The 9,401-nt window shown below is 46.1% G+C and overlaps 1 long non-coding RNA gene across 1 annotated transcript; it reads right to left on the reverse strand.

The window, feature by feature from the left end:
* Positions 1-695: 695 nt before the first annotated feature.
* Positions 696-9,000, reverse strand: LOC125925877 (uncharacterized). Its single transcript, XR_007458916.1, has 4 exons — positions 7,646-9,000; positions 5,780-5,906; positions 5,389-5,448; positions 696-1,103 (listed from the first exon to the last, which is right to left on the reverse strand). It is a non-coding gene; the product is annotated as an uncharacterized LOC125925877 (long non-coding RNA).
* Between the last annotated feature and the right edge of the window lie 401 nt (positions 9,001-9,401).

Consider the following 9,401-nt stretch of genomic DNA (forward strand, 5'->3'; position numbering starts at 1 on the left):
GTCTAATCACCCATGTTGATGTTTTAAAGTGGCCAGGAGAATAGGTTTTCTTTATTCTGCTCGCAGTTGTGTCATAAAGGGTAATTAATTCCCTTCGGGTTGAAGTGGATGGGACACAGGAACTCGGGAACCCCGCGGGCTGTTTAGGTTTGCCAACACGAGATGTCACTTTGAGGAAAAATCCCGTGGAAACACGCTGGATTAGGTCATTTCGAAGGGCCCCCTGACTCTGGTAATCTGTGATTTATATATGAAATTATATAGTAGATGGGTTAATATTAAAAAGTTAATGACTAGCTGGGGCACCTGGGTGGCTCAGTCGGGTAAGCATCCGAAGTTCAGTTTCGGCTCGGGTTGTGATCTCATGGTTTCGTGAATTCGAGCCTGGCATCGGGCTCTGCGCTGACGGTGCAGAGCCTGCTTGGGGTTCTCTCTCCCTCTCTCTCTCTCCCCCTTCCCTACTCACACTGTCTCTGTCTCTCTCAAAATAAATAAACTTAAAAAAAAAATCAACGACCAGCAACTTAAAAGAAAAATCTTACTGCAATGACAGACCGTAGCCCGATATTCACGTAGAACAATGCATCCAAAACGATAGAGAAACATGTTCCGTGCTATCACTCATTGTTCTTATCTACCCAGCTTAAATAAGTCATCTGATGTCCAACAAAACATAGGCAATAGCAAACACTTGGTAGAAGTTTGAAGTTTACTACATATTTTTACACATAGTCCTCACAACAGATGGAGAAACTGAGGCTTGGACAGTCTGAGGTCTTTTTGCACTGATACCAAAGGTAGCCCAGTCATCAGGATTCACATGTACATCTGCTTCCTGTGAATTCAGTGCTTTTGTGTTTCAACACGCCGCTTCCCAAAGCGTTTCACACATTTGAGGAAAGTCTCAGAATGCCGCCTTCAACCACATGCTGTAGATACCTGCCCTCCCTTGTGTGTGCGTTGAGGCTGGTCTAGAGTAGGATATGACTTGGGCTGACCTGGCCTGTGGGCCTGATGGTCTGGGGGGACTTGAAGGATGACCTAAAGTTGGGAGTTCCAGATCTCCTCTTCTCCAGGAGGCTGACAATATGCAGGTTTGAAGTCTGCCAGCAAAAATAGCAAAGGAAAGAAAGGATTCTAATTAAATACCGTTAACAAAGCCAGTGGGTTCTTAAGGACCCTGCCTGCAACTGTCTTTGAATGGCTTATGGAGATTTATTCTACGTAACAGATGGTTTCCAGTTCAGCTGGACTCACACCCAAGTCGACCAAGGTTGGTTTCCGTGCATCTCTTTGTCCTTCGTGGTTCTGCCTCATGACTCCACCCAAGTCTTAGGGTGTCAGTGGGACTGTAATTACTTCTTTGAAACCTTCATGGTCTATATTTATTATTTTGGGGTGAGGAGGGGGAGAAATCTGCATGATGTTTAAACTGAGAGACTCTTGATTTTCCAATCTTTGGGTTTTTTAAATTTATTATTTTTAATTTTTTTATGTTTATTTATTTTTGAGAGAGAGAGAGAGACAGAGAGAGACAGAGTGTGAGCAGGGGAGGGGCAGAGAGAGAGGAAGACACAGAATCTGAAGCAGGCTCCAGGCTCTGAGCTGTCAGCACAGAGCCCAACTCGGGACTTGAACTCACAAACTGTGAGATCATGCCCTGAGCTGAAGTTGGATGCTTAACTGACTGAGCCACCCAGGCACCGTTCCAATCTTTGAACACTAACTCAAAAAGACAGAATCTTGGGGTGCCTGGGTGGCTCAGTCGGTTAAGCAACCAACTCTTGATTTCTGCTAGGGTCATGATCTCACAGTTTGTGAGTTCGAGCCCTGCGTCAGGCTCTGTGCTGACAGCGTGGAGCCTGCTTGGGATTCTATCTCCCTTTCCCTCTGCCCCTCCACCCCCTCAAAAATAAATAAATAAACATTAAAAAATATTTTTTAAAAATTAAAAAGACAGGGATTCTTACACCATGGCTCTGCTGGCTCTCTCCTCGCCCTCTTCTTTTTAGAGTTAAGGTTTCCACTGTCTACCCTGCCGAGGAGACACTACCAGCTTTATTTACTAAAGATTTTTCAAGTGTCTGTTTCCCGAAAGTTGCCCCATTGAAGAGGCAACACATGCTTGTCTTAGATGGGATTAAAAGAGCCAACGAGTGTTGTGCACGTCCCCCAGAAAACGTAAAAACCTCCCAACCATACAAAAACATAAGTGCTGTGGGAACGGTGTAGGGTAAGGGGGTGTTTTCTATTTGTACTTTAACCAAAGTCGTCGACTATATTTAACACCTGAAATTTGCCAAGTGTATTAAACCCTCATGTCCACCATCTGTGGCAAAGGTAAGGAAGGGTAGTCATCTAACTTTAAATAAAGAGAATTTATTAAATTCTCTCTTAAAATAAGAGAATGTAGGGGCACCTGGGTGGCTCAGTCGGTTAAGCGTCCGACTTCGGCTCAGGTCATGATCTCGTGGTCCGTGAGTTCAAGCCCCGCGTCGGGCTCTGGGCTGACCGCTCAGAGCCTGGAGCCTGTTTCAGATTCTGTGTCTCCCTCTCCCTCTGACCCTCCCCCGTTCATGCTCTGTCTCTCTCTGTCTCAAAAATAAATAAACATTAAAAAAAAATTAAAATAAGAGAATGTAGAATCGTACAAACAAAAGAAATCTGAGAGATTTCTATTATTCAAAAACAGCCAAACATAAAAGTGGCAGGCCTTCCTTAAAAGTGCCTTTTGCCTACCTGGTGGGAAATGAGTCTGTGATCCAACCCATTCTTTTGAATACATGGCTTGACCAAAACCAGAATGGGAGGCTAGAATATTCCCACGACTGGCTAGGGCACTGAGTGTTCATTATAATTATCAGTAACATATTTGAGAAAGAGTTGTAGCTCTCTTTGATTTGAAAGGAGGTTTTATAAAAAAAAAAAATATTTCAAACGTAAGTTAATTTTTCCTTTCATTCTGTTCTCCTGATTGCATTGCTGAAGGACACAGGTACTGGTCTTATCAAGCTTTGTATCCCCAGTGCCTTGAGTAACAACCAGCCTATTGAAGACACTCAAATAATATTTGCTGGAATGAACAAATGAATGAACGAATGACGGAGAACAGGAACAAAACTATACTGAAAAATTCGATTTGACAATTATGATTTAGAATCTTAAGGATGTGGGGCGCCTGGGTGGCTCAGTCGGTTAAGCCTCCGACTCGGTTTTGGCTCCGGTCATGATCTCACAGTTTGTGAGTTTAAGCCCCACATCAGACTGTGCGCTACCAGCCCAGAGCCTGCTTGGGATTCTCTCCCCCCCCCCCCGCCCCGCCTCTGCCCCTCCCCCACTCACACTCTCTGTCTCTCTCAAAATAAATAAATAAACGTACAAAAAAAATTTCTGTGTTTTCTTCACTAAGCAGAAATTATGTGGTCTACTAATAATTCACTTCTGAACCCTAAAGGTCTTCTACGTTGACACTTATCTTCAGGAGGAGACTGCCTTAGGCTATGCTGAACTTTATTCTGGACATTCCATTGCGGCTCTATACATAGGGCATCCTGGTGAACATCTTGCTTTGATTTTCCCAGACACTTCATGGTGAAAAACTGATCCATGTCACCTACACCTGTCTCCAATCAAATCCAACAAGTCTAGCTGAAGTTTATTAAAAAACCAGACAGAGGACCCCAGGAGGAGTAGAAGCAGCAAAAGGGAAAACAAATCCACAGTTTTTCATCTAAACCATGCAGAGATATTGTTTTGACTAACGATTTAAAACACTTCAAAAACTGAAAGTACCATGCAAATGCCACGGTTGATAAAGGACACATGCGCCCAATGGGATTAAAATACGTTTATGAGAAAGAGAGGCTGAGGATCTAATGAACCAGGCACGAAGCAATTGCTAAAACGGGTGACCTATTCCCTCAATGAAATATCAGATTTGGCCGTGCTCATTTCCATGACTTCTCAGCTCTGCAGAGCCGACTTCTCAGCTCTGCAGAGCCGACTTCTCTGAGCTGGGTTTCCTTAGAGGCCGGGAGCTTCAGACAAGTGAGGGATCTGTGACTTCAGAGCAGTATTTGCAACACCACTGACTAAAAGCAGCTTGTTAACTATTACGTGCCCTCTGGAATCTGGTATAACAGCGCTCTAAGGCAATCGCGAGTCTTGAAAAGGCAAAGGTTGAAAACAAAAATGCAGTGATATGTGCGTGGCAGAATTTCAAGATCTGTCATTAATGGTGTTTGCTCGGGGGGTGTGGGGGCGGGATTAAGGAACAGAGAAATCAGAACCTTGACAGTTTAAGTTAAAATGTATAGATTTGGGGGCACCTGGGGGGCTCAGTCGTTGAGCGGCCGACTTCAGCTCAGGTCATGATCTCGCGGTTTGTGGGTTCAAGCCCTGCATTGGGCTCTGTGCTGACAGCTCGGAGCCTGGAGCCTACTTCCGATTCTGTGGCTCCCTCTCTCTCTGCCCCTCTCCCACTCATGCTCTGTTTCTCTTGCTCTCAAAAATAAATAAACATAAAAAAATTCTTCTTAAATGCATAGATTTTAAGAAGTAATATTGGGAGAGGAGAATGTGAAAGAAAGGGAGAGGCAGAAAGGGAAATAATTTTTAAGAAGAGATTAATTATGATATCATGTTTATGACAAATACTATCATTGTTTAGAGAAAGAAAGAAAATATGTGGCTTTTTTGGGTATCACTCATTTAAAACATTTTTCAGGTGCATAAACACTATTTTAATGACAGAAATATATTACTTTTCTTCTTTAAAAACTGTAGATTTGGTTTAATGTCTTTTTAATTTTTTTTAATGTTTATTTTTGAGAAAGAGAGAGCGTGAGTAGGGGAAGAGCAGAGAGAGAGGGAGACAGAATCCGAAGCAGGTTCCAGGCTCCGAGGTGTCAGCACAGAGCCCGACGTGGGGCTCGAACTCACCAACCATGAGATCAGGACCTGAGCCCAAGTTGGAGGCTTAATCAAATGAGCCACACAGGCGCCCCTGATGGGGAATGGGAGGGTGGGTGATGGGCATTGAGGAGGGCACCTGTTGGGATGAGCACTGGGTGTTGTACGGAAACAAATTTGACAATAAATTTCATATTAAAAAAAAGTAATATCTTTTTTTATAAGGAAAACAAATAAAATCCATCCCAAAGTATTTGTGGAAAATCATTTGACCATCCGTTTCCCCATCTATAAAATGAGTTGTTTGGCCCAACTATCTCTAGGGTCCTTTTTAATCTAATATTGCATATTTTGCTTTGAATGGTGAAATTGATAAAGACATACTAATTCACTAAACAATTATCTTATTTACATGTTGGCATTATACCATCTCTGGAGATGTCATGCGGAACAAGAAAAATAAGATTCTTCACTCACCAAGCTGATTGTCAATTGGAGAAATCCAGGCTGGGCCCTGCTGGTTATAACCCATAATCTCTACAAAAATGATGAAAATGTAACTGTTCAGGGCAAATGATCGCCTCTCTTTCAGCCTGGCAAGCTCTACTCGTTGTTGTTAAAGTAGCAAAGCTCCCTGCCCCCACCCATTTCTTTGTAAAACAAACCAAAATCTAAATCACAATACTTCAACGAGATTCTAAAAGTCCCTGAAATCAGATGGTCGTTGGTGGCTCCCAGGATGCTGGGCTAGTATTGAAATATTGCCTTTTAAATAAAACATTCCAAATGGAAGCGGGAGGGGCCATGTCATTATCATTTTCTAGGCTTTCTACCGAAAGAAACCCCCTGAAAAAAACAAAAAACCAACCTGTTGACCATTACAGGTAAAGAGGGAATGAAGTTCTGAGCCAGGCACATACTTCTCCTTCATCTCTGCAACAGCCCCGCAAAGGAAGTGAGCAACATCATCCTTTCTCCCCAGATGAGAAAACAGGCTCAGAGAGCGAAGAAATTCAGTTAAAGTCATGTTGCCAGAGAGTAGCAAAAAGGATTAAAAACCCAAGTTTTTCTGGCTCCAAATGACCATAGTCTTTTCACTACACAATGCTTCCTCCAATAAGGGAAAGCTTTGAAGCTGCCTTTACTAAGGCCCATTCTGGGGAACACTAATGAGGCAAGATGATCCAGGAGGGAGCCTAGATGGAATCCACGGTCACGTAACTCCGGGAAATGCCAAGCACATTAAAGGCAGTAAAATACTACATGAAGGAAATGTGTGATTTTGTTTAATCAGCTTTTCCCCAAACTCATTTGACTACCAAGCCCAGATTGTTTTTTCCATTTAATACACCTTGTTTGAGGAAAGCATCCTCGAGACTTTTGACTAGAAAGCTAGGGCTTTTGGTGAATGTGCCAAGCTCTGCCTCTAGACTTCTTCCCAGCCTGCTCTTAACCTGCAGGTTAACCTCCAGCCCAGCCATCCCTGCTGCAGACTGGCATCCCCCATGGCCACATCCTTCTATCCTGGCCGTTTCTCCCATCTAATGGCGTTTTGTGAAAATACGAGTTTTTCATAAACATTCATTTATATAGACTTGAGTCAACCAGGAGATTGTTGTAGGAGGAAACCAAGGACCTCCCTTCAGTCAACAGGTTTTCACTCTGATTCCAACCCAAAGTTTCATGCATCTTCCTAGTTTACTACTCACTAAATGTGTGAGTGCCTTCACCCATTCATTATTCTACATTCTTAAAGTCCTAATTTAGCTTTACACCTCTAACAAGGTGAAACTACCAGTCAATAAAATAAGAAATAACCATGAAAAAAAAATACACATTAATAGTTCTTGAAGCTAGCAAATAATTTGGCATATGCTTAGTTCAATGAAAAGAGGGAAAAGGATTGAATGAGAGCTTTGAAGTGAAAATTCTGTTTTCAAATGAAATTAAAATAAACAACTAGCAGTTATAAGGGAAGCACTTAAAAAAATGTGTAAGATTGGGGCACCCGGATGCCTCAGTCGGTTGAGCAATCAACTCTTGATTTAGGCTCAGATCATGATGTCACCGTTCATGGGTTCGAGCCCCGGATAGGGCTCTTCACTGTCAGCTCAGAGCCTGCTTGGGACTCTCTCCCTCTCTCTCTGCCCCTCCCCCCCCCAATAAACTTTAAAAAAGTAAGCCATCTCTCAAAAATAAATAAAAATTAAAAAAATGTAAGGTACATTCTGCTTTCATGGTAGCTGGGTGACAGGGGTGGTGGATGGATGGACAGAGTTGGAGGCAGATAGGGAAACAGACATAAAATAATACAATTAGCATATTTTCAGTGCCAGTTCTTAATAATTCATGCGGGCTGACCCTGAAGGGAGACTCAGCCTAGGGAGAGAGAAAAAGGGACGAGGGAGAGAGAAAAAAGGCTCGAGCTGGGCCCTGAAGGGTATTGAGGTTTAGACAGGCGGGGAGGCTGGGGGACAGTGAAAGGCAAAGATACGTTTGGGGGAGAGTCGATATGGGATCATACAGGGTTTTCTACCCCATGGAGGTGGAGGTGACTAGGGCTCCAGGAGATTGAGTCCAAGGTTCCTGGAGGTCTGTTATTAAGATTGTGTTTTCCTTGTAAATCATTAAGACAGTTACAAACCGTAGCGGAGTTTCAAGCCCTACATGACTGTGATCTTTATCGGTCGACCATTTGTTCTTCCTTTGCTTCGTTCTTAGCGGTTACTGGTACCTGATGAATCCCCCCTCAAGGGGGTGGGTTGTGCCGTGTCAGGGCCCGCTTTGCCCTCAGTTTGCCTTTTGCTCCCATCAGAGTGAAGAAAGGATCCTCACAGCTACAGAGGGAAATCAGGAAGGACGGGTAGGGTTGGTCCAGATTTTAGATAGCCATACAGAAACCATCCTGCTGGTAAGGACGGAAGGAAAGGTTAAAATCTGACTTAGGAAGTCCATTAAACTGCATAGTAAGTAGGAGGAGATAGATTTTTGAATTTTACAACTGGCAGGGCCCTTAGAGAAAAGCTAACAGATGTCTGTGTAACCCATCAGTCAATCCTCTAATCCAGTCCCCCTTACTCTACACATCTGATAACTGAAGCCCAGAGAGGTCACTCGATTTTCCTAACGTCACAAAGCTTCGGGAGCAGGAAACCATTGTTTAGAACTCCTGTCTTCCGACTACCAAGACGTTTCGTAGTCATGAATGTAGGTGCCAAAGAAAGGAAGTGTAGGACAGGGGCAAGGCCCCGACACAGGCACATTTGCCAAAGGGGTGGTTTCTGTTTGAAAAAGTCTGTTTAAAATAATTAAGACAAACAACCAAAGACCCCTTTTAACTGCTCCGCCACAACTTAGCCCAGCACCTTTGCAAACAAATACGTGATGTTCAGAGGCTGCTGTCAGTAAAGACACCAAAATTACAGAAAACAGGAAATTATATTTCTACAAGGCAGCATATCTCAAAACACATACGGGAAAGAGTAACAGAAAAGGATAAACTTTCCTGATTAAAAAAAAGCGGCCTGCTAGGATCTTCCCTTTACCCCACGTTATGATCCTTTTATTGTTTACGATTAGGGACATACTAGGCATCTAATCGCTTGAAACGTGTTTGGGCACGAAAACCACCACAAGCTGAGGCGCCTCCCATGGGGGCAAAGACGGTCACGCGGCCGCTAGCAAGCGGGGCCACCTGCTAACGTGGCGACGACTCTCCCGCCACAGCGGCGCTCCCTCCCCCCGCCCGCGGGGCGGTGAGGAGGGCGGGTCCCGGCCGGCGCCGCGGACCGCGGGCAAAAAGACTACCACTCCCGACTCCGCGCGGGCCCGCGCGCCCGGCTGCCGCAGGCGTGTGGCGCGCAAGGCATGGCGGGACTCGTAGTTTCCATACACACACCCCCCGCCCCCGCCTCGACCCCCGACTCCGTCAGAGCTTTGGAGGCGGGGAAATCCTGTTTTATGTAAATGACCGGCCCTTCCCCAGCCGGCTTCCCTTTCCTCCCTTACCCTCCCCCCACCTCCTCCTCCGAGAGTTTGAAAATTCCCGCGGAGCAGGCGCCGAGGCCTCTACACTCGCGAGAACTCAGGCCTCCGCGCCGCCATCTCCTTCCCCCGCCGCCCTCCCTCCGCGCCCCGCGCCCCGGCACCCCGCCCCTGCCCCCTGCCCCCCCAACCCGGGTCCCGCCCCGCCCCTCCCCTCCCCTCCCGGGTATATAGGACTCGGTCGGTCGGCCCAGGGTAATGCTCAGAACAGGGCTGGCGGCGTCGGGGACGCGGAGTCGCGGGGAGGAGGACCCGGAACCGCCGCGGCGTTTGAGTCGCTGAACGGCGCGCCGGCCTGCAGCCGGCGGAGGCGCCCGCAGGGCTGTGGGGCTGCCGCGGCCGGCGAGGTCGCGGGCGGAGGCTGGAGGTTCGGTGCGGCGGCGGCGGCGAGCGCGCCCTGCCCGTGGCGGCGGCCGTGTCTCCCGGGAGATGCTGTGACGGCCCCG

The sequence above is a fragment of the Panthera uncia genome, chromosome F1, assembly GCF_023721935.1.
Source record: "Panthera uncia isolate 11264 chromosome F1, Puncia_PCG_1.0, whole genome shotgun sequence".
Classification (NCBI taxonomy): domain Eukaryota; kingdom Metazoa; phylum Chordata; class Mammalia; order Carnivora; family Felidae; genus Panthera; species Panthera uncia.